Raw genomic sequence first — 27,381 nt, forward strand, 5'->3', positions numbered from 1 at the left:
GCCTCTGTGGTGTAGTGGTTAGCGTGATTAGCTGCCACCCCCGGAGGCCCGGGTTCGATTCCCGGCTCTGCCAAGAAATTTGAAAAGTGGTACGAGGGCTGGAACGGGGTCCACTCAGCCTCGGGAGGTCAACTGAGTAGAGGTGGGTTCGATTCCCACCTCAGCCATCCTGGAAGTGGTTTTCCGTGGTTTCCCACTTCTCCACCAGGCGAATGCCGGGATGGTACCTAACTTAAGGCCACGGCCGCTTCCTTCCCTCTTCCTTGCCTATCCCTTCCAATCTTCCTATCCCTCCACAAGGCCCCTGTTCAGCATAGCAGGTGAGGCCGCCTGGGCGAGGTACTGGTCATACTCCCCAGTTGTATCCCCGACCAAGAGTCTGAAGCTCCAGGACACTGCCCTTGAGGCGGTAGAGGTGGGATCCCTCGCTAAGTCCGAGGGAAAAACCGAACCTGGAGGGTAAACAGATGATGATGATGATGATGACTTCGGGGGTTGCTTCCGTACCCGAGAAACAGCGAGGCTTCGCCGATTTCCCGATCATTAGAAGCTTTAGTTTTTTTCTTTTTTCTTTTTTGTTTCATATTAGCTCTCAGCATCACTGTAACCCTTTCTTTACTTGTTAACTGTTCCCCGCAAACCACAAATGCCGTATTGCACAGTTAATGTTGCACAAAATTCGAGTTCAGGTATTTTTTGCTTCAAGGGAAGAATTGCTTGCTTCGAGAAATCGAGAATTTCGTGTAATCGAATTTCGAGCAATAGAGAAATAAATGCACGTAAATAATAGGACAAACGGCCGAGAAATTTAAGTTACTTCGAGATACTGACAATTCGAATAATGGAGGTTCGAGATATCGATATTAGACTGTACCTAGCCAATGCGAGGTACAAACTGACATTTTCGAATTAATAGTTCGGAAAGCTTGTTTATGTGCTGGAGACTTTACGTCGGACCGACACAGATAGAACTTATGGCGACGATGGGATAGGAAAGGTCTAGGAGTGGGAAGGAAGCGGCCGTGGCCTCGATCAAGTTAGAGCCCCAGCGTTTGCCTGGTGTGAAAATGAGAAACCACGGAAACCATCTTCAGGGCTGCCGACAGTGGGATTCGAACCCACTATCCCCAGGATGCATGCTGACAGCTGCGCGCACCTAACCGCACGGCCAACTCGCCGTGTTAGTCTGGAAAGGGGGACTCTGTGCAGTGGTACTCAAAAACACTAAATCAAAACAAGATTTTATTGAATATGGGCAGGCTCAATTCATTTGTGAACAGCTCACTGAACACAGTCAAAAGCTACGGTAAATATGCGTACCCCTTGAGAGGACTCCACATACCCCTAGTGGTGCCCGCACCACACTTTGAATACCACTGCTCTAGACGACAACGTGGCTTGTAGGTACTTTTATAAACGCTGGTAAACAAAGTGGATGATTTTATCTGCTGTCATATCTTTGGTATTCATCGGTTGTTTACCAACGTCTTCGTCCGGTATTATTGCAGCTCACATAAAAGGCTTGAAAAGAATAGGTGCAATTTAGGAGTTCTATCACGCTGAGCTCTACTTTCTTAACAATTGCTGTGCAAGTTAAGCATCATTAGCCACCTTTCTGATGCCGTACAGAGTATTTTATCAGGTAACGATATCTACGGTACATCCTGACCGAGATTCGAACTGAATGCCACAGTAATTTAACAAAGTGAATTGTTCGCGATAGCACTGGTCCTACAGGACGTTTACCTGCTCTACCCAACAACCACAGACATCGGCCGTGTTAAGAAGGTTTTGTAGTCCAAACTCCCACTTGGATAAGATTACTAAGATAACGCTGGATGATTAAGGGAATGAATCGGATACTTCCTGTTCAAAAGAAAACTGTACGGGGCAGGCACTGGGTAGTAGAGGCAAGGAATCGATTGAGAACACGCCTTACTTTACTGTGAGACACATTGGGTTAGAGAAGGAATTATTTTATCAGGACACGATCTGAAGAAAAAAACAAGCCGAAAAACACACTTCGCTTTCTCTTCACGGCACTGGATCCCTCCTCAGATAACTAGCACTTCCAAGATCTCAAGAGGACTTCGATCTCATCCGTCTTCTCTCATCAGCCATCCACTATCCATAACCTCTGTGTCAAGTACAGTACAATACGCCTCGTCGCCTTTGTTCAACAGATTGCTGTTTTGCTTTACGTCGCACCGACACAGATAGGTCTTATGGCGACGATGGGACGGGAAAGGCCTAGGAATGGTAAGGAAGCGGCCGTCGCCTTAAATAAGGTACAGCCCCAGCATTTGCCTGGTGTGAAAATGGGAAACCACGAAAACCATATTCAGGGCTGTCGACAGTGGGATTCGAGCCCACTATCTCCCGGATGCGAGCTCACAGCTGCGCGCTCCTAACCGCATCGGCAACTTGCCCGGTGGTCGCCTTTGTCACCGGGAATTAAGCTGGTGTTAATTTTTGGTGTACGCTGCATGAAACTCAGACCCCTGAAACTGTGCGGAAGTGTAAATCATGTTCTGTAAATTAGTCAGCATTCTGACAAAGACTCGAAGCCATGTCCGAGCACGCTTTTACAGCCTCGGCTAGTCAGCCTCTAAATTTTGATGTTCAGTACGTCCCTCTGCGGAATTCACGTAAAACTGAGGATCACTTAGCCTGTAATACAATATGAATATATGTTGAGTAATCAGTCCGAAGGTTGGTTGTATCTCCAGCAGCTCCCTCGTCAGCTGTCTCAAGTAGCCTAGGTACCACGGAAGTGAAATTAGGAGTGAGGTAGTTTATTGAGGTCTTGTCTGCTGAACCAGAAGGTGTTATTACATGTCAATCTGCCAAGGTCACTGGAATATCCACGCCAACTGTCCCAATGAGCCATTAATAACAGGGGCTACTGTAGTAATTTATTTATTTATTTATTTATTTATTTATTTATTTATTTATTTATTTATTTATTTATTTGATTTATTGTTCAACAGGCATTTCTGCCCACTTACAGAACATTCCCATTTCTTATTTCTAATTTTATAAATAATTTACAATACAAATTAAAATATAAACCTAATATTATACTTATGAACTATGGACAGTGGTAAGTGTGTGTTTCAAATTATTTTAATTCCTCCTAAAATATACACTATTAATCTAAATTAATCTAAGGACTAAATTATTCATGATACACAATAATGCTATTCTATTTACTTTATGTCTTCTCTCTGTGCGAGTTCCCTTCTGACTGACCTTAACAAATACTCTCGTCGTGAAATATGTCCACGTTTGGCATTTTATTAATTAACTGACATATTTTGTTTAATGGCGAATTCGTATGGTGATTTGTGTTTGACCTTTTAACAAAGAAAAATTATTTCTATTGCTTCCAAACGGTGCATATAAATTTATTTGGTGGAGTAACTCTCGGTTATCTGCTTTACCTTTGAGAATTCTATGTAGGTATTTTACACAGGTTAATGTTCTCCTCGTATGCAACCTATCTATCCCAAAATTTGTTATTAAGTCACTATATGCCACATATTTTGCACTAGTTTTAGAGATACAGAAATACAGATATGTTAGAAATTTAGCTTGAACATTTTCTATTTTTTTTATACGTTTGATACATGATGGATTCCAGATTATAGAGGCATATTCTATTACTGTTTTAACTAGTGAATTGTATACCTGTATTATCGCTTTGATATTTTTGAATCACCTCCATAATTGCCAAGGAGGTACCACGCTTTGTATAGGTCCTTAACAGTGATTTATTTGCGCTTTGGATAGACGAAAGGACACTTCTAATGGTTTGAAGTGATGTTTATACAAAAAGGTATCGTACCGTCTCAAATAGCTATTAAGAAACGCTACTCCCGTGATTTACGGCAGTTCAGTGCTAAGGCGTGGAAATCACATTTTAGGGACTCTGGTTCGAAACCCATTACTCACGAATGATAGAAGCATAAACACATGTTTGAAGAATAGGCTGATGCCTTTTCATAAATAAACCTGTAAGGTTAGTATCATCAGGGTCCATACCGTTTTACAGCCAGTTAATAATACTTCCCTCCATAATAAAAAAGATTTTTTTAAATTTTTTAAATTTAATTTATACCTTTAGAAGTAGCGAACTTAAGGCTGTTTGCCATTTCTTACATTTAACCATATTTAACCATATTTGTTATTAATTTGTAAGAATAGACAACCCAACCTATAAGATGATTGTTATGATAATGACGATGGGGAGATCGGAGTACCTCGAAGTGCGGAACAAAACAAAAACAACGAAGTACGCAGGACTAATCTTTATAACAATCAGCACACTAATGCGTTTATTTATGAAAGGCTGTAAATCCGCTGAGTAAATCATTACATAAATGAAACGAAAAGGAGGCGGGATAGCTTTATGCATTCCTGTAGGTCGTACTTACATCTTTTCACGACTAAAAGATGTGTCTGAATCCAAAAACAAAAAAATCGTTTATCACCATAAAATAATTTTCGACAATAATTGACTTATGCTCTTTCATAAATAATCGATTTATACAAAGCTTAGTACCTCCTTGTGAGTCAAGTAAATGAAAGTAGCTAATTTGTTCCACCTCGTACCACAAGACACTAACATGAGTCTCGCCAGAAATGAGTGTAGGCTCACAATATCAATATTCACGTAAACTGCCTGGCTTGATTGATGATATACGATATGATGGTACAGTATGTCTCCCATATATCGCTCCTGGGCAGGCCGGGCTGTTCCCACAGTAGTTGATGATCGTCCTACAAACCATGACAGTCTATCTAATGCTCTTCACACACAAGTCAAGTCAAATTATCCGTTTAATCCATCCATTAGTAACAGAGGCGTGTATGGAGAGGCTGTGTACCCACCGAACTAAATCTACATCCCAGGTAACCCCATCCGCTGTAACACCTGCCCACCAGACTCGACCTGGTCTGTTCAAGATATCTTCTTATATAATATAAAGGTGGACTTGTAGTGGTGATTAATGGTATAAACTCCCCGATCTCTCTACACGCTGGGAATTAATTTGAGGTAAGGGAAACGTGAGAATACGCAAATCTGATAAAGCATTGAATAAAGAAACTGTTTCCAGTCCCCTCCCTCTTGTGGAGTGAGTGGAGGGAGATGCAGTGACCAGATTACTGGGCAGGCTGACTAGGAGAGGTGCGGCTAACATCTCCCACAGCTTCGTCTCGTCACCCGCGCTGGAGAAGCAAAATGCAGCACCGATTATATTAAAATTCTGGCTTCATTTGTACGACAAAAGTGGAAAGATTATTTAAAAAGTAAACAAGATACGCCTCGATCAGGGCTGATTACTAGGATACTGAAATTATTACAACTGAACTTACAGATACATTTAAGAATATTCAGAATAAGATATCCTGACCATCCGGCTTTCACTTCCGTACAGGAAACTTGCTCTGAAAAGAAAATAGAGCGATTTAAAGATAATTTGTTCTGAAAGCTCAATTCTTTCTCACAAATCACTGTTGTTCTAACTGTGAGTTCCTTGCATTAGTTTTGTTATCTTGATTCGATACCGCTTACTATACTACTGACCTAGGAAAATACACACCCTAAGTATACTTGAGGACAAAACATGACGACATCGCCTCACATCACTACTCTCCAGCGGCATCCTGATATCTGTTAGCGGATTATAGGATTTACTACGTCTACTGTAACCAGAGTTGCCAAACGTGTACTGCACTCGACACGGAGAAAGGGTAAAGACTCAAGAGAGTGTGGAAGAAAGTTGTTTGACAACCTCTCCACACCAAACAAGGATCACTTAACTCGTTAACTCAGCAAGGTGCAGGGTGTGATTGACAGCTGGCTTCCAGCTCGCTTCCAGGAAATGAGCCCGCCGTGTTCTGATCCTAAGAATACTTGAAATGACGTTCTAGTTTTGTATTCTCCACTCAGCCCGGTCAGAGCGACATCAAGGCGACTATGGCTAGGCACATCTTTTAATGATTTAGGGGTAAAAGAATATAGAAACAAACGAGGCTACTGAGCAAGTCACAACTGAGGATTCTTGAGGCGCATAGTTCATTTACGGAAGCTTACAAAGGCTTAAGGCTTATACCTGCTATTCATTCCTCATAGGTATCTTCCCAGCTGACACCACTTCGCTCCATTTTCTTTCAAGCTCCGAGATGATAAATTGTAAGCTTTCAACACAGTCTACCATTAACTTCAAGCTGTCAACATTGGCTAACTTGTTGTAACAATTTCACCCAACTGAATCCCTTCCTGCCATTTTATACCCTCCAGTAAGTCATCCACGGAACTATGAGCAATAATGGTGCAACTGGAAAGTGAGAATGATTACCGATGCAAACAGGTTGAAATATTGTACTCGAAATGAGGCGATAAAATTAAATTAAGGAAAAACTCGACGGACGAATTTGTGTCTATAAACCAGATTTGATGGTAAGGTCATGTGAAACGGAGCAGAGTAGGTTGCCTGAGAAAATAATGGAGTGTAGAAGGTAAGAAAAGCAGAGCAAGATAATAATAATAATAATAATAATAATAATAATAATAATAATAATAATAATAATGGCTTTACGTCCCACTAATTATTTTTACGGTTTTCGGAAACGCCGCGGTGCCAGAATTTAATCCCACAGGAGTACTTTTACGTGCCAGTAAATCTACCGACAAGAGGCTGTCGTATTCGAGCCCTCCAAATACCACCAGACTGAGCCAGGATTGAATCTACCATGTTCGGGTCGGAAGGTCAGCGCCTCAACCGTCTGAGCTATTCAGCCCGACCAGAGCGACATCAAGGCGACTAGGGCTAGGCACATCATTTAAAGATTTAGGGGTTAAAATATAATAGAAACAAACGAGGCTACTGAACTAGTCACAAACTGAGGATTCTTGAGGCGCATAGTTCATTTACAGATGTATGTATGTATGTATGTATGTATGTATGTATGTATGTATGCCTGAATGCACATTATGTAAGTAGAAATTTAAGATAATTTTCTTTACTGGCACGTGAAAGAACTCCTTGAGTAGAAAATTTACGACAATTCGGAGTCACCGGAAACCGAAAATTTTTTTTAGAGGCAAGTCAAGCCAATAACATTATTATTTTTCATCCTTAACTACATTACGCTTTTTAGTCTCTTTTGTGAAACAAAAAAATAACTCGTAAACAAATAACGTTAATAAAACAAAATTTGGCTCTTTATTTAAGATACCACAGCACTGAGAACATAAATTTAAAATTACTATTGTCTTTTAAGTAATTTATTGGAAAATTTACAAAGTCACAGAACTGAGTAAAAAAGAAATATATTTTGCAGCAGGAATGCTATTTCTCCAATAGATACTGAAATAAAACAAATATTCCGCATTTACCTCAAGCTATCAAGGTTTATACTCCAAGCTCGTTGGGGATATGAAACAAACCAACAACGCAACGCAACGCTACTACTGCTACTACTACTACTACTACTACTACTACTACTACTACTACTACTACTAAAAGTTTTCATTCCTCCCCTGAAGGGGGAGGCGGGCCTCTCAGACGGTGACGCCGTCTCTCAGGCCAGGAGATTTGTTAAGGTGAAGGAGATGTGCGGAGAAGGTGAGGGGGTAGGCGGCCGTGGCCTATACTACGAAATGTCCCGGCATTCGCCTTAGTGCAGGAGAATGGAAAACCACGGAAAACCATTCTCAGGACAGCCGACGGGTGGGACCAGGCGTGAAGTCCGGGACTGTGCCCCAGGCCCGTCTCCCGAATGCTCGGTTGGCCGGTCAGAGTACAGAGCATATGGGACAACAGCCCACTCTGCACCTAAACGTCTACATGGAACTACCGGACGTAACAAAATGCAAACTTGGCATGCGGGAATGTATACAAGCTAAGGGCTCCCAAAAGTCGTATACACCGTACATTTTCATAACTCTCCATTCGAATTGTCTGTAATTGTTGGTGTGTAAATTAATTTAAATGGCAGTAAAATATCATTTTCACGTTTTGTGGAAAATGACAATGTATCTTTTCATAAACCATTAATGTACATCGTTTCTTCATATGCCCCAAATGTTCCGTACGGAGCAAAGCTCCAAAATATTCGTATCTTCCATCTTCTTGTTAAGTTCCACTCAAACACAAAACTTATGTGTTATTCCTATTATTTTCACGGCCGTGTATGTCCTGTAATTATACATTTCCGTGCTGAAAGGCTCAGACTGTACGATCACTGGTTTTCTGACCCAGGATGGCGAATTCGACACATCTCAAAGCTTCGCGCCCCAAACCACACGGCCAATTCGCTCGGTTTAGTAGTTGCAACGAACATTATAATATTATTTACTATATCCTTGGTTGTAGATACAATTTAAGGGCTAGGAAATCCCTGCATATCTGTTTATCGGTAATATCTCCAACGTAAGGACAAGAAAAAACAAAATGCAGCTTCTCTTCACAAGAGGGAGGAGCATCTTCGAAGAATCCCTCAGACCGGCTAGGTAGGAAGTTAGTAATCTGAGCCCCGTGGTGTAGGACTAGTGGGTTTGTTTTTAACGGGGATACGTGATTCATTTTCCGGTTCGTCCAATGATTTTAATTCTCGCAATGGTGTTTACTCAGCCTCGTAAGACCAACCGAGCGGATCTGTTCAAGAAAGTCAAGGTTCTTAATAAGGAGCCTAATGAAGCCAGTGTATTTCTCAGAGGATGATCGGCTAGAACAGGGCCTCTCAGGGTGCATGCACTGTGCACGGTGCAAAAGACGACTTCCCTTGGTTGACCAGAGTGCAAACACCCCACTCCTCGATTTGGAGCAATAGCGCTTACTCTCTCTTTCCTCACGCCTGTCTCGCTCGCTCTCCCTGTCTCCCTCTACCACACTTGCTCCGTAGCGCTCTAAATCCAAGCTGACTTGAGCCGAGTAGAGCCGAGCTTAGCCGAGCTTAGCCAAGTAGCCTAGAGACGAAGCGTTGGTCCGAGCTGAACCGAGCGGGACGGATGCACAGTGCACGGAGCTCTTGCGCCTCGATTTGCACGCGAGAGATTTTGGGCGTTTGAGAGGCCCTGGGCTAGAATATAAAATATCATTAAATTATCCTCGTTAACGAGTACCATATCAAGCGATCGATGTCCACGTCACCTACCGAATTCTGAAGAAGGCGTTATTGCCATTCCTTGTAAGCTTTTATCATCATGTTAACCAGAAATCTAAGTGGGCACAACGGACTAAAAATAGCACTTATTTTCGAGCACTTCTATAAACTCCTCAATGATCCTTGAATATTGCAACGTTCACTCCACGAGAAGAAGACATTCTAACTTTATATACTTCTGCATCACTACTACCGAGAATGAGACGTAAACGCACCTTATTGGTTCTGTGAGAAGAAACAGGTTACGCAACTCCGCTATCATTGCTACTTGTTGTTACAGAAGACTTGCCTGTAGTTATCGAGGATAGTAAAGGTGAGTAACCCACCACACATCCATGAACTGACGTGCCCTAATAATGTTTACATGAAACATTATGACTGACACTCGTATACAGTTCCTTTCAAAAATCTATTCCTCTTCAGGAATATATCTAAAGTATGAGAACTGTTCACCAGCGATTGGATTGCGCGTTATGGGTCATGTATCAATAAGATTTTTTTTTGTTTTTTTGCTAGTGGCTTTACGTCGCACCAACGTCCTATGACGACGATAGGATAGAAAAGGCCTAGGAGTTGGAAGGAAGCGGCCGTGGCCTTAATTAAGGTACAGCCCCAGCATTTGCCTGGTGTGAAAGTGGGAAATCACGGAAAATCACCTTCACGGCTGCCGACAGTGGGATTCGAACCCACTATCTCCCGGATGCAAGCTCACAGCCGCGCGCCCCTAACCGCACGGCCAACTCACCCGGCATCAATAAGTTTACCTTCAGAAGATAGTGGGTTCGAACTCCATCATCGGCAGGCAAAAGCTGAGGCTGAAGCATAATTAAGGCTTGGCTGCTTCGTTGAAGTTTCTGACCCTTTATTATTCCTTTGCTACCGAAAACCTGCCTGATATGCCAGGCTGAGTGGCTCAGACTGTTGAGGCGCTGGCCTTCTGATCCCAGCTTGGCAGGTTTTATTCCTCGCTCAGTACGGTGGTATTTGAGCACCTTCAAATAAGTCAGCCTCGTGTCTGTACATTTACCGGCACGTAAAAGAACTCCCGTGAGACTGAATTCCGGCACCTCGGCGTCTCCTAAAACCGTCAAATTAGTTAGTGGGACGTAAAACAAATAACATTATTATTACCTACCTGTGTCAGCGCGATGTTAAACCACTAGCAAAAGCTATCCCTTATTTTGAATTCGGTACATGCTCCTTAAATTGATTGGCTAGATCAATACGTAGTGATGCTTGATTTCATCAACTTTCCGTAGAACTCGTTTCTAAAAGTAATTCATCAAAGATTCTGTGTACCACTACTTCGTCACTAAAGTAGAGTCATCAATTTACTACACTGACAAGGACTTGGGACAAGCACGGAAATATCTGTCAATGAGCGCGACCACACTTGAGATACTGTTGCCACAGAGCTGTCTGGAACCTCTCGCAGAAACACCACGGACTTACGTAAAATTGAGCAAAAATAGTTTCTTATTTGCTCATACTATACCTTAATATGTCAGGATTTTAATTCCAAAATATTACAGTCCAATGACGTATCTGTAAATGTGAAAAGAATGAGTATCTGTAACTGCTTGTATACTGCCACGCCCATTTCTGTAGGAAGAGTTTTGTTTCCATTACTTTCACGGAGAATTTCCATGTGTTTGTCTTTCTTCCATGGAAACCTGTCATCAAGAAGGCTGTGTAAAAGTATGGCTGCCGCCTTCTTCCAGTTCCTTTGTTGACAAGATGTTAATATACATGTGTTGCTGTGGTTTCATTATCGATTTACCAAGTGCTGATTTTGTGAGTTCTGTGTTATTCAAAGTAACAGTATGCCTCGAGGTGAACGTAGAGTTTTTAAGAAAGTAAGAAAAGGACCGTGCTTCTCTGGTTACGAAAAGTAAATCGAATGTACCAGGGCAAGGTACAGAACAAGTTACCGGTATGCGTAGTACTTCGAGCAAGAAATCCAGTGCTGCTAAGACGAAAATTGAAGGAGGCATATCGTTAGATGAATACAAGACGGAAGATAAATCCTCAAGTGGGTTTAGGTTCATAGATTTGAGGATTCTGTCAAAAGTTATTCGTTCAGCTTGTGCATGCGCTAATCTTTAGGGTTCTGGCCAATCTATATTTGTTACAGAAGTGTTTGCAAGGCAGAACCCAGAATCCTAACGAAAGTTTCAACGCCCTTATATGGAAGAGATGCTCCAAAACTGTATTTGTCTCTTGAAATTTGGTCAAAATAGCAGCATATGATGCTTGTTTAGTGTTTAACAATGGAAATGTAGGGAGGATAAAGACTTTGAAGAGACTAAGATTGCAGACGGGAGCTTTCACAGTGTCAATACTAAAGGGCATAGATGACAGGCGAATTGCTACAACTGATACCACAATGATGAAATTAGAAACTAAGGCTCATCAAAGAAGAAATTCAAAGAGAAAACAGCTGGAGGAGGAAGAGGAAACTGAGGAATACGGATATGGTCTGCACTAATTCATTAGATGAATGGTAAAACAATATAAACAATCTCAAATCTTTGATTCAAGTTTTCCGTAACTTACATTTTTGTAAGTTTAATGTACCTTTCCTACTTCACTTTTCAAGATACAGTGATGAAACTTGGTATGCTTCTATAAACTATACTGAATTTAAATAAAATATTTCGGATTTTATGGGGTAACAAATCACTATATTTTTTCCAAATTTAGTCCGTCAAATTTGAATTCCTCTAAAAAATAAAAGTAAATAAGATATCAAACATTCGTTCCACATATATCTTCAAATTATTCTTTAGATATTATGTGCCATATTTGGTGACTTAGAATTTGATGGTTTTCCAATCAGGGTACATTTTAAGGGCACATGCTTCAGAAAGTTTAAATATTTCTAGCATAGGAACCATTTACGTGACCATCACAAAAATTAACACGCATATGTCCGGAAAACTGGTAACTAAGCATATCAAATTATATAACGTTATCTTTAAAACTCTGGTAGTTATAATAATTCCATTAATGAAGTGCAATTTTGCGTACGTCCCCCCTTAGGAGATTTCGTACGTGTCTCTACTTCACTCCAAACGAACAATAATGCCATAGACCCACGATCACCAAACTGAAAATTTATCTACATAAATAAAATAAAAATTGTCTCTCTAATTTGGTCGGAATTTTAAAAGATTGGTAGTTGTCCAAGATAAGAAGGAAAAGCAACTTTCCAAATTTCCATCCTGTCTGCGCAACACGAGAAACTGGGTGAACAGAGTTTAATGAAAATTGGTATTTAGGTTGTGAGAGATAATAATAATGTTACTTGCTTTACGTCCCCTTAACTACTTTTACGGCTTTCAAAGTCGCCGAGGCGCCACAATTTTGTCTCGCAGGAGCTTTTACGTGCCAGTAAATCTACCAACACGAGGCTGACGAATTTGAACAGCTTCAAATACCAGCGAGCCCTCGCTGACGAGATGTAGTGTTTACGGTGCGCTATGTCTTCTGGTATGGGCTAGAGCAATTTGTTACTTTCATTGACCTGGCTCAGTCTCATCCTTGGCTTTGACAACGTGGAAGTGACCGAGGTATGAGCGATGCTGTAATACCATTCCTTATGCAGCCAGTCCCTGTTATGAATGGTGTGAAAATATCGCCCATAGGGTCGGTTAGTGCATGCATTTCAGGGGGCTTGGCAAACTGATATGCAATAGCAACTTCTGGCTCGGTGAGGAAAGCAACGGGAAACTACATCACTCCTCATTTCCCTAGTATGCCTCTTCAGTGACGCCTAGCTGTCTATGATAGCCTTTGGTGGAGCTGTGGAGGATCAGACCTGCCTTCGGGCTGAATACCCAACATACAAATACCAGCGGATTGAACCAGGATCGAAACTGGCAAGTTGGGTTTGGAATGCCAGCGTCTCAACCGTCTGAGCCACTCAGCCCGGCACAGAAGTTGTAGGAAATAATTTTTTTTTCTTTTGCACGGAACAAATTGATCCTATGAAGAACCTGACAAAAGATTACGAAGTAATATATTTTGGAGGGTAAGAGAAGTAGAGGGAGACCAAGACGACGATGGTTATACTCAGTTTCTAATGATTTAAATATAAGAGGAATAGAACTAAATGATGCCACAGCACTAGTTGCAAATAGAGGATTGTGACGACGTCTAGTAAATTCACGGAGGCTTGCAGACTGAACGCTGAAAGGCATAACGGTCTATAGCGATGATGTATGTGTGTATATATTTTTAAAATGTACTTCCGCCGTCCTACCGTTGATAAGAGTTTTATAGTGAGGAATCCTTTTAAAGCAAGGACAGGGGAATAGTAAATTCTGATCTTTCTTGCCTCGTATATTTTTATCACTGTAGAAAAGTTCCCGGTTCCAATACTTTAAATAATTTGTTTGTCCCGAAGCTGGTCGTGAGCGGATATCTGCATGAAGCGCGATCGAGGGGAGTTACCTTGCCGAGTGGAACAGCCAGCCTGAATATCGCTGGGGAGGAGTTTGATTACTTTCGTATTTATTTTGCGATTCCTCTGGATCTAATATCTTCTGATACCTGACACACACACCGGTTTCTATTAAGGGGTCCCTTGTGAGTGGGGACGGTAGAGAAACATTCATGGTATCCCCTGCCTGTCTTAAGAGGTAACTAAAAGGGGCCCAAGGAGCTCTTTACTTGGGAGCATGAGTTGACGACTAAATGGCCCTTAGCTGAGTTTTTCTCACGAGGTCTCACCAAGAAAGGCAGTTAAGACAAAAATACATGAGGTAAATTTCCACTAATTCTGTTCTTGTCCAGTAGATCACACTAAAGGTAGGCCTCGTTATTCAACATGAAGTGCAAGGAGTAGTTAAATAATAATAATAATAAATCTATAATTTAGATAAACTAGAAATACTAGAAAGGCGAATCATGAGGAAAATATTAGGCCCACAAAACACAGCAGAAGGTTGGAAATTACGAAGTAATGCTGAAATATATCAAAAAATAGAAAATATAACAGTTGTAATGAGGAAAAGGAGACTTATGTTTTTTGGACATTTATATCGAATGCAAGATAGTAGATTAACCAGTAAGATTTTCAGATATTTGTGGGGTAAGAAATCAACGACAAGCTGGGTCAATGAAGTAAGAAAGGATTTAGAAAAAAACAATATAACAACAGAAGAAATAAATAATAGAGAAGGCTTTCGGGAAAAAGTATTGAAAATAGAAGGATTCCAAGGTAGGAAAGTAAAACAGACTTGTTCAAAGTGGTCTGAAGACAGAAAGAAGAAACATAATGAACAGATGAAAGCGTACTGAAAGAAAAGGAAAGAACAAAGAAGAAGGAATTGAAATTGACACGTGGTCCTCTGGTGGCCCATTCGAAAGAATAATAATAATGATGATAATAATAATAATAATAATAATAAGAAGAAGAAGAAGAAGAAGAAGAAGAATAGTAAACTATAAATATCCGCAAATTCAAAGGAACTCAGCTGAGAAGGAACCCACTATGTTGATAACAGGATAACGGCGGTGGAAGATCTCCTGTGAAAGCATTTTTAACAAATTTCAGAAGTTTGGATTTTTAACTAATAACACATATCTAGATATTAAATGCAGATCACGGAGATAGAACCACGTCCACGAAGGAACGTTAATAATCTGACAACTATTACTCCATTTCCAAGAAAATCTTTGATATGATCAACTTCAACTATTCTGTTTCAAATGTCTTAAGTTGAGATCAAACTGTTGAAAGATACGATTGCGGAGTACTCCATAGAGAATGATGAATCAAAACAGGTTCAGAGATCTAATTTATGATATCAGACACTAGAAGATGCCAGCCGATGGCATTAACAGCCCTTCAGACAGAGTAGAGCAGCATCAGTTATGCACAGTTTCATTATAGATTGTTCGCTATCATATTCTAAGTGGTTGTAATAGTAGTTCTGACGTAGACCGAATACTAGTTTGAGAGGATGGAGTAGGATGAAATCAGCCTCAGGTAACTTACATTTGTTAAAATCTTACCCTAAGCCACTGTGGTAAGTCACTGTAATGACGAGTTCCTTCCCAATCCTAACACCGATTTTGTACAAATATACACGCAATAGCCTAGTTCTGACAGAACAGTTCCACAGGTTATATAATGAAGAGACCAAGCCAATGAAGCTATATTCTCATAGAAACGAGAAGCGGATATTACGCTATCAATCGGCTCACCAGCCTCCCCCACGAGAAAAAAAGCCCATCTCCGTAGAGGAATGGTTAGCGCTATTAGCTTTCAGTTTCGATACCTTCTATGGGTAAAAGCTTAAGATTCGCAAGAGGACTAAAAAGGTACACGAAGCTTACCTTCATAAGGGGTGTGCCTGAAAAGATCTGCACCGCCTTGAGAATTAGGACGACACGGCCCAGAAACGATAGTGTAGCAATATGTCTCTCACGAGACGTCATGTAACATCTATATTCAGAATGAGATTTGGACATGGGTGTTACCTACGGTGACTCTATATGTAGTCACTGTAGTGTTACCCAGGTCACCTGTACATGATTGGAGCTCTTGAATCACCCCCGCTGTGGGTGCGGGCGGTAGAATAACACCCACGGTATTCTCCACCTGTCGTAAGAGGCGACTAAAAGAGGACCAAGGGGCTCTGAACTTTGGAGCATGGGTTGGCGACCACAGGGCCTTTAGCTGAGTCCTGGAATTGCTTCCACTTACTTGCGCCAGCTCCTCACTTTCATCTATCCTATCCGACCTCTCTTGGTCAAATCTTGTTCTTTTCCGACCGCGACGCTGTTAGGTTTGCGAGGGCTAGGGAGTCTTTCATTTTCACGCCCTTTGTGGCCCTTGTCTTCCTTTGGCCGATATCTTCAATTTTCGAAGTGTCGGACCCCTTCCATATTTTCCCTCTGAAAAATGTCATATAGAGGATGGTTGCCTAGTTGTACTTCCTCTTAAAACAATAATCACCACCGCCACCACTCTTGAATGACCGCACTGCACGGTTGACCTTGCTGAGATAACAGACTTATATCACACTAGCAAATGTACCCGTGCTTCGCTACGGCGTTCAACATTGTATTCGAATATCGAAGTAAACAGTGTACATGCAGTAAATAAGATTGTTTTAAAATTGCATCTCTCTTAGCGTTATGCGAGAAAGAGCATGGGGATGTCCCCATACGTTGTTTCCAATGTAAAGTGTTTGTTACGGATTTGTGATATAACGGCAGGCTCACTTGCCTACTGCCATTCACAATCGAGTTGGGAAGTTTACATTATAATTGGAGGCCCCATTGCCTACTGCGCGGTCACAATCAAGTTGGGAGTGTTCGTTACAATGGCAGGCCCCATTTCCTACTCCCAAACAGATTACAGTCGAGGAGATTTTATTATAATGGCAGGCAAATTCCCTACCACCATTCAAAATTGAGTTGTGCCGTTATCATTATAATGTCAGGCCGATTTTCCTACTGCCAGCCAGCTTACTGCCAGTCACACCAAGTTGGTGAGTTTCCATCAAAATAGCAGGCCACTATGCCTAATGCTAGTCACATTTTAGATGAGGACATTTGTTTATAATGGCGGGCAACCTTGCCTTCTGCCAAACACAATCGGGTAGGGAAGTTTTACACAAAACTGCATGCTCACTTGCCTTCTGCAAGTCAAATCGAGAAGCGAACTATTCATTACAATTGTAGACCTTCCTTACTAATGACAGTTACACAGGAATTGGAGAAGGGCCCTTTTATACAGCCAGTCAAAGTCGGTGTGGGAGGTACTGATTACATTAGCAGACCCACCCTTTCTCGATCGCTACAAATCGACATCAGTGAATATATATAGATCGACATACGAAAGTATATGCGTGGTTACAATATTGAAGACCTTGATTTACAGATTAAGTGCTACTAAACGTACGTCATATCGACAAAGAATTATACTATAAGACACGCCGGATTTAGTGCCCTAAATGGCTGGTCCTATGATATGTCATCTATTCTAGGGTCAGACTGAGTTAGAAACGTGGAACAGGGTAACGTTTTTGTAAGATTATCTCACATTACATTACTTTTCGGATAATTATGTGACAGCTACATACATAGCATTTGGCTCACATATGGCTACTGGGTGGGCCAATTTTCGTGAAGAGTTTGAAGATTCTGTATTTCATGTAAGTAATCGAAAGTATGAATTATGCTTGTGAAAATTAGAAACTGACTTAACATCGATTAATAGAGAAAAATCAAGCGTAAAAGGGATACAGATATGGCAAAAAGTCATAAGACCAAGGTTGTAGATCATTCCAAATTGAACGGAGATTGTGCAATCTGTTATGTGATAGGAATTTCCGAAGGTCTGCACCATCATTAAAATTGCCTGCATATTTTGATATTCTTCGGGGATAAAAAGTGAAAAATGTAATAATCTAGGATGTTTTCCGTTCGTTACAGGCTAAAACGTATAATTTTGTCAAATTTCAATTATCTTCTTTTTTTCTTCTGGCAGATTATGCCGCAATCTGGATTTTGGGCAAGGCGGTTAAAAATTAGGACTTTCAGGAAACTAAACAAAAAATTGTGCAGATGGTCATTATTACCCCTTTAATGGAAAGCTGTACGAAAATTTCGCCAAAATAGTCAGTGTAGTGGCACACAGTCGTTACGATTTGATTTATATAAATAAGGAATCTGCTCCATGTAAAACACCTTTGTGGCTATGTCCGTTGGACTTAACCTGCAAAACTGACCATTCATGGTATCTCCTTTATTAATCCTCCTGACGAAAAAATGCACATGAAAAAATGGTTTAGAGGTGGAATTCCATCACGTTTGGTCGATTTCCAGTCAGGTTGGTCTTGTTCTGTATATATTGTGGAAGAGTAAAATCACCATTTCGGTTCCCTATAAACCGCCAGTCCATTCCGGAACATGAAATGTTATTTACGTTTAATACCTACCTTTGGACAGGTGGATGCTAAATATAAATTTTGGTTCGAATGTCTTCAGTAGTTTTCCAGTTGTAAGGAATACGCTTTACACGCACCCGGTCGTGAGTTAAGTCCGATGGGACTTGTACAGAAAAACGGTCCGTTAATGATATCTCCCTTATTAATCCTCGTATCGAAATGATGCACATGAGAAAAAAGGTTTAGAAATTAATTTCTACCAAGGCAGGTAGATTTAAATTAACGTTGGTTGTGTATATTTTGTGGAAGTGCAAAATCCAGTTTCTGTTTCGTATAAACCCCCAGTCAGTTCAGGGATTTAGAAACAATATTTGCCCTAAAACCTGTCAAGGACAGGCGTATTCTAAATATGAGTCTTGGTGGAAATACATCCAGTAGTTTGTAGCACTCGCGTACATACGGCGTAATTAAGGAAGAAAATAATACAGTTAAGAAAGTTGAAACTAATAGAAAATGTATTATAACTGAGGACAGCCGGATAACGACAAATACGTAAATGCCAAGTGAATGTATTGGAAAATCAAATGCCCCTCAATAAATTATGCTAGTGTGAGTTATGGATATAATAAAGCGGTGACAGAGGAGAAATTTAGGTCCAGTGATTCCTAGGTAAACAAATAATAATAAGATGACTAATGGTGTTATTACTTAATCTATTCGAGGGCGGTTATAACAACCAACGATATTCCGCCAATATCCCGCAGGTAGGCCGATTGACGCCTATCTTGTCTTCTACCCAAGGAACAACCACGAATTTAAAAGCATGATGAGAAAAATGGCAATACGTTACTTCCCTGCTGGCATGCAGTCAGAAACTTTGCCATGGTAACCTGTAGGTTCGTTGTCGGTCTGTCTGTCACTCAATGCAGAGCATGATACCAGCGGACAATTGTAAATTTCTCCGTCATGTGAAGAGTAAGGTAAATTATGAACATAACGAAAGTTGTTTATAATGAAGAGACGTTTCCCGTACGGTGAACGAAGTTTACAGAAAATCAATAGTATAAGAGACAATGGAGGAAAACCATTCTGGTTTTCCTATAAACCCCCCGTCTTTTCAAAGATTTTAAAATGATATGCATATCGAAACCTTCCCCGGGATGATTATACTCTAAATATGAAGTTTGGTTGAGATCTATCTAGCCATTTCGACGTGATGGTGGAAAAACCATTCTGGTTTTCCTATAAACCCTCCGTATATTCAAAGATTTTAAAATGATATACATATCAAAACCTTCCCCTGGATTAGTATACTCTAAATATGCAGTTTGGTTGAGATCTATCCAGCCGTTTCGACGTGATGGTGGAAAAACCATTCTGATTTTCCTATAAACCCCCCGTCTATTCAAAGATTTTAAAATGATATGCATATCGAAACCTTCCCCGGGATGGGTATGCTCTAAATATGAAGTTTGGTTGAAATCTATCCAGCCGTTTCGACGTGATGTTGGAACAGACAAACAAACAGACAGACAAACAGACAAACAGACAAACAGACAAACAAACAGACACGAAACGAAAAAACCACCGATTCGGTCTTGAGTTGACCTAAAACGGATAAATATCTGAAAAATTGGCAAAACAAAAGAAATTACAGACAGCGGACCCCCTACAATTTTATTTATATAGATATACTTCATAGCAGTTTCAGTGGAAGTTTTACGAAACACTCCTCAACCCAAACACCCTTCTACCAAGCGTACAACAACTTTATTAGCTTACCATGATAACCAAACTTATCTAGCCATAGTGGATGACTAGGTCAGTGGCGCTGACTTTGGGGAGGAGGGAGGCGTTTTCTGCCCACTCAAAAATGATCTTAGGGGGACAGAGTGCCATTCCACCCAACCCCCCCAAACGTGGAGTTTGGTAGTCTTCGGAGGCTGCTAAGGTGTTGAATCTGGAGAAGGTGGTAGATGGTTTTATATCAAGAAATGAGATTAGAAGGCGGGCATTCCTTCAGAGAACTACAATTCCCAAAGGAGACTGTTCGGGCGGTACGTCTGGTGCTAGAGCTTTTCACATTTCATATAATGAAATACACAATATACAGTAATCTGATATTTATTAAGGAAATGTATTTATGAAGCAAGTTCTAATTTTGTTTAACTTGCGATTATTTTTTATAGCTTCATACATAAAACATTCCTACAAAATATTTGTTTATGAATAAAGTTCTATTTTTTTCTGTTTACTTGTGAATATTATTGAAGACTACGTACAAGACTGGTTCAAAGATTTATCTGGATTAGAGACCTGGCAATTTTTAGAGAATACGATAGAAAAAATTAGCATTTAATAAGGTGACTTCCACAAAGAAAGTATAATGTTATTTAAAGTTAGTTGCTGAAAAAATAATTGGAAAACTATAATCAAAACTTCAAATGCTCATAGCTCAAAAACAGATTTATTGACATTGGCCCTTTTAGAACCAAGCCACAGAAATGTTGGCGAATTGTCTGTTAGCGTGCTACTGTTGACGATATATCCTGGAACATGGCAAGCTGTAGATTACATTGAACTGGGCCGGAACCAAACCTGTACGCCATTCGATCACCGACGCTGGTGTATGAAATATGGGTTGCCTCTAAATCTTGGGCAGATAGCTAAAGGAAGCACGTGGTGAATTGGGCGTGTCCCCATAGAAAGAACGAGCGGCAGGTCACGGGGCTCGATCGCGTTCATCGCCTCAATGACTTGGCTCAGGATCCAGTATGACTCAGTCTGCTGACACTTGGCTCTACTGGAACGGAAACAGACACTTCACAGCGTGGGAAGACCGGCCAAGTACCTTCAGATCTGGTCGCTAAGGCGCCCATATGCATGACCTTTGAAAGTGGCATACACTCGTCTGACAACTTCAAATTTTCATGAATAATGATCACATGAGACTGCTAAAAGCCTAGCTCTTACGTAGATTTCTTTCTGTAATCAATCAATCAATCAATCAATCAATCAATCAATCAATCAATCAATCAATCAATCAATCAATCAATCAATCAATCAATCAATCAATCAATCAATCAATCAATCAATCAATCACCGAGAGAGTTGGCTGTGCATTGAGGGGCGCGCAGCTGTGATCTTGCATTCCCGACATGGTGAGTTCAAGCGCCACAGTCGGCAGCCCTGAAGATGGTTTTCCGTGTGTTCCCCGTTTAACACCAGGCAAATTCTGGGGCTGCAACTTAAAGCCACAGCCGCTTCCTTCCCCCGCTTCCCCTTTCCTGTCTCATCGTCCCCATAAGAGAAATCTGTGTCGGTGCGACGTAAAGCCAATTGAACAAAAAAATTAAAAAAATAAATCATCCAATCAAATGCTTTCTGATGGATATGTAGTTACTTATAATTTTTCTGAACACTGGATAAGCTGTGTGTATGAACCTAGTTCAGTACAAGGTCAAGAGAAAATATGTCCCTTAGAGTACCAATAAACTCGACTGTATTAGTATTAGTGGTTTTACGTCCCACTATTTACTTCGATGGTTTACAGAGATCCCGAGGGCCCGAAATTAAGTACCGTAGGACTTCTTTTATGTGCCGGCATATCCATCGAATCGAGACCGGTGTATTTGAGCACCGTGAATTATCACTGGACTAAGCCGGGATCGAACCCACCAACTTAGGCTCAGACCGTCTGAGTCACTCAGCCTAGCGTCGAATGTTCAAGAAGCAGAAGAAGGGCTAGGCGGCGATAATTGAAATGAGTTCAAAGTAAGAGGCGTAGAAGAGACCAAGCCCACAGTGCTGAATATTAACAGTGTATTAAAGAAGACAGTTTGACAGATGTATGGACTGAACGCTGAATGGCATAACAACCTGTAAGATAATTTAATCCGGCTCTTTGGTTGAATGGTCAGCGCACCGACTTTCGATTTATAGGGCCATGGGTTCGATTCCTCACTGGTTCGAGAATTTTTAAGCTGCGTTTGGTTAATTCCTCTAGTCAGGTCCGAGTGTTTGTGTTCGTCATAACACACCATATATACACATGACAAACCACCACAGTAACACGCAATAGTAAATATATCTCTCCTCATAGGGTTGACTCCAGGAACGGCATCCGGTCATAAAACTGGGCTCAATACATATTTAGTTCCCACCCCAGACAACTGGAATAAAACCTTGTAAAGTATTTATTTATTTATTTATTTATTTATTTATTTATTTATTTATTTATTTATTTATTTATTTATTTATTTATTTATTTACCCACTAGGGTTGGTTTTTCCCTCGGACGTAGCGAGGGATCCCACCTATACCGCCTCAGGGGCAGTGTCCTAGAGGGAGAGACTTTGGGTCGGGGTATAAAACTGGGTAGGAGGACCAGAACATCGCCCAGGCGGCCTAACCTGCTATGCTAAACAGGGGCCTTGCGGGGGATGGGAAAATTGGAAGGGAAGATTGGAGAAAGCGGCCGTGGTCTTAAGTTTGGTACCATCCCAGCATTTGACCGGAGAAGAAGTGGAAACCACGGAAAAACACTTCGAGAATGTCTGAGGACAGAATAGAACGCCACACTACTCAGTTGACCTCTCGAGGATGAGTGGACCCCGTTCCAGCCCTCGTACCTATTTTCAAATTTCGTGGCAGAGCCAGGAATCGGACGCGCTTCTCCTGGAATGGCAGCTATTCATATTAACCCCTACAACATAGAAGCAGGCTATTTATATATTTCTTTATTTATTTATTTATTTATTTATTTATTTATTTATTTATTTATTTATATACGTCGGGCTATACTGAAAATTCACAAGAACGGCTGCCAAATAAATTAGGTTCAGTTTGAACCAACTCCTCTTTACCAAACTGGCTGCGCGGCTCCATGGCTAAGTGGTTGTTACTGTGCTGGCCTTTGGTGACAGGGGTCTCGGGTTCGATTCCCGGAAGGGTCGGGAATTTCAACCATAATTGGTTCATTCCGCTGGCACTGGGGCCATCACGACGGGCAGTTCACCTCCGGGCGTCATATCAAAAGACCTGCACTTGGAAAGCTGAACTTGTCCTCTGACACTCCCGGCACTAAAATCCATAAGCCATTTAATTTTACCAAACTGGCTGAATTTGCGACGTCAAAAATGTGCCTCGTGGATTAAATAATACAGGCGAGGAATAAAGATAATTCCTCTGAAACTGTTTTGGATGATAAATATTTGGAAATATACAAGTATAAATTATAAGCACGCAACCAGCTGTGAGGTACTATTAAACGGTCGTTCAGCAACCATATGATTGTATATTATTACAGTCTGCCTTGCAATTAAAGATTCAAAGAAACTCACTCACCAGTAAATACCAGCTAAATACTCTCGCGAGCCCGTAAATACTTTATTATTAGATTCTAACTGCCATTAGCTTACGAGAAAGGGGTGTCCAGAGAAACTCTACATTTTATTGTGTGTGATTTTCAGAGGTTCGAGATTACTATGATCTTACTTCGGTGGTAATTCTTATTCTTAATTTTATTATCATCATTTTAATCATAATCATTATTGTTATTCAGTTTTCGTCCCCTCAGAGAATGTCGGCCACTATCATGGCGGTAATTTTTCCTCCATTGAGTTTCCGATTTTACCGGGCGAGTTGGCCTGCACTGTAGGCAGCACTGAAGACGGTTTTCCCTGATTTCCCATTTTCACACCAGACAAATGCTGGGACGCTGGATCTTAATTAAGGCCACGGCCGCTTCGTTCCCATTCCTAGTATTTTCCTATCCCTTCGTCGCCATAAGATCTATCTGTGTCGGTGCGACGTAAAACAAATGAAACAAACGTGTATGGTGTGTTTTGTGATGATGGCAATCAACAAACTGCAAAGCAACTAAATAAATAAATAAATAAATAAATAAATAAATAAATAAATAAATAAATAAATAAATAAATAAATAAATAAATAAATAAATAAATAAATAAATAAATACAATTAGTTATCCAGAAAAAAATCATACTTATCGAGATTCGATATTACATGTTTTATTGGTAGCATTGTAAATTAACATGTAGTTGGTAGGATTTGATGAGACTTTGTAGCAAGTGTCAGAACAACTTGAGGTACAGTTGAGTGAACAAGCGAAGCTCGTTTAATTACCTACCTACATGGAGAAGGGAGGCCAATTAAGCGCGGTCGTTGCCAGGTAGTATCGTCATATCTGTGGAAACAGATTCACCTCACGACACCTCGAGGACCAAGCAGTCACCTCACGATGTTAAGGGGCAACCAACCTCATACAAACTAAACACATTAAGATCGATTTTCATTTCAGGCTAGTGCCAGCGATACCCGGATATGTTCGATTACCAGGATAGCCATCGCTAGGGTCACCTCCTCAAACATGGACGGCTAGCAGGACGAAGAAGGCAGGAAGGAGAGAAACATCACGCTAACTAGCGAGCTAAATGGTAGCTCCTACACTGCATGGAGAGTTCTAGCGACTGCCCAGAAATAAGACCTGCAGATATTTAGAGTTAAGTGGTCAGACAGTTTACTTCCTCAGCCACAATGTTTGGTTTGGGGCTGAAGTATGAACTGCAATGACCACAAATGGAACGGGCTGGCACTGTTGACGTCATCGTCAACACAGCGCCTGCTCCAGAATATCGCGTGGCAGAGAACCAATTTAGTCAAATACTTCAGAAGGTAATTCCCTCCTACAGTTAAAATATCCCTATTCATTATTCACTGTAAACATGGCAATATCACAGTTTGGATAATTATGTGCAATAGGAATATTAGCACTGAAATATTTATTTATTTATTTATTTATTTATTTATTTATTTATTTATTTATTTATTTATTTATTTATTTATTCACGAAGCACAAGATACACTGAGCAAATTTCACTTGCACTGTCAACAGACTATTTAACAAACGTAAACTTTCATTATAAAATATAACAAACATAACAAAATATAACAAGATCAGGTACACAGCCTACTAATAACAACTGTCCAAATCGAAAACTATGAGAATGTCCACGTTCATAGCCAAGTCGTCGTCGGTCAAGATGACGGTTTAATCCCTTCACATCAACTTATCTTTAAGATACTATTTACACCCCTCTCGAATTCACTTTTATTTGATGCTATATCAAGCTCTTGTCTCCTATTAATATTGTTAAAGAGTGTTGGGAGGCGGATTAGGAAAGATCGTTGAAGTATTGAGTGCTGAGTGTGGGGAATGTGGAGAAGGTCTTTGGTTCTGGTGGAGCAGGAAGGAACACGGAGAGAGAAGAGTGAGACAAGATGTTCCGAGCGGTAATGCCCATTTAAGATCCCGTGAAGGAAACTCAGGTCGGCTACCTGTCGCCTGATAATAATAATTTCGTGTGGCTATTTCTAGCCGAGTGCAGCCCTTGTAAGGCAGACCCTCCGATGAGGTTGGGACCTGTCGCCTGATGTGCAGCGGTGACATAGTAATTGCCATTAATACCTGCTGCGTAGACAGATTTCTGAGCTTGGGCTTTCTGTTCCTTACAATTGCAGCAAAGAAGGACACTGCTCTGTCTAACTGCTTAGTATTGGAGGGAGCGGCTGTTGTCCAAATCGGAGAGCAGTAGTTTAAGAGAGGTTGAATTTGCTTTACGTCCCACTAACTACTTTTGCGGTTTTCGGAGACGCCGAGGTGGCTGAATTTAGTCCCGCAGGAGTTCTTTTACGTGCCAGTAAATCTACCGACAGGAGGCTGACTTATTTGAGCACCTTCCAATAATAATAATAATAATAACAAAATATTTGTCATTATTACTCAGACTGGTATTTCTTCCACTTGTAATAGGCTCGTAATTTTCATCACAATATTTGACCTCCTTTACTCAACTTTTATTGTTTTCAGACTCCGACGATATTACGTTTCTGAACCGCAGGGAGTCTTTCGTCTTCAGTTCTTTCACAACCATTTCCGTTCTTTGTCATTACCTTCACGTTCCCAAATCTCGGACTTATTCCCTTTTATTCTATGATTGTTGAAGCGGATGACCATCAAAACAATTTTTTTTGTTATTTGCTTCACGTCGCGCCGACACAGATAGGTCTTATGGCGACGATGAGGCAGGAAGGGGCTAGGAGTGGGAAGAAAGCGGCCGTGGCCTTAATTAAGGTACAGCCCCAGCATTTGCCTGGTTGAAAATGGGAAACCACGGAAAACCATCTTCAGGGCTGCCGACAGTGGGGCTCGAACCCACGATCTCCCGAATACTGGATACTGGCCGCACTTAAGCGACTGCAGCTATAGAGCTCGGTAAAACAATTATCACCACCACTTAATCCACATAATACATCAAATCCAATTTCACTTTCCACCCTTAGCAATCAATTTTCCTATATTTCTTTGTAATCAACATCACTTTAATCTTAGAAATGGTGATTTTTGTCACACTCTTTTTTTTTTAAAAAAAACTTATGTACAGTATTTAAAGACTGAATATCACTTTCCAACGGTGTCTTGTTATCGTAAATCGTGACCTGTCATGTGCAAGTCAGGAACAAAGAAGCAATAGTCGCAATACACTGTTACTGCAATGTACTGTGTTACGAGAGATAATGAAGCTCCACGCGATGCAGATCTCGCGACCCGTACTGGAATGTGTCAAACCCTCACTACGTCACACTCGTGTCAACAGTGATTACACGCCGGCAGAACAATCTCCTCGCTCAGACAATAAAACCTCAAACTATCAACTAACAATAAAAATTATGAACGCACCATTATCTGTGTCCAATATCCCCCATTCCCCGTTCCCTCCAACTGTCAAATCCTGGTCAAGGATTACGATAAGCGAACCACATCGGGAACAAAACGCATGACAAACAGAAAGAAATGGATATAAATCAACAGTGGGCTATTAAATTTAAATATGGACTTTCTTATTAGTTTAGATTAGTACATCCATGACTAAAGTTCTTATTGATACTAAACTACATCCATATCTTTTACAATGGAGCCTAATAGTTAACTGTACTTTTTTGTGGATCTAATTTTCAATGCAAGATGATTATTAATACGAATAAGAATCTGCTGACGGGTTAATTCCTTAAAATAGAATTTTATAGCAACAATGGAAACAATGCATAACCTGTTAAGCATCATGAGAAAATGGCTGAAGGGAATTTAATGAAAATTGGTATCTGAAGTCGGGGAACGAGGCACTACAATCTAGGCTATAAATAATTTTATTCACTCTGTGTGAAATGGTAGTTTAGGGGAAAGTCTTAAATTTAATTCTCAAATATCTGTTATTAGTTG

The sequence above is a fragment of the Anabrus simplex genome, chromosome 4, assembly GCF_040414725.1.
Source record: "Anabrus simplex isolate iqAnaSimp1 chromosome 4, ASM4041472v1, whole genome shotgun sequence".
In the NCBI taxonomy this organism is placed as follows: domain Eukaryota; kingdom Metazoa; phylum Arthropoda; class Insecta; order Orthoptera; family Tettigoniidae; genus Anabrus; species Anabrus simplex.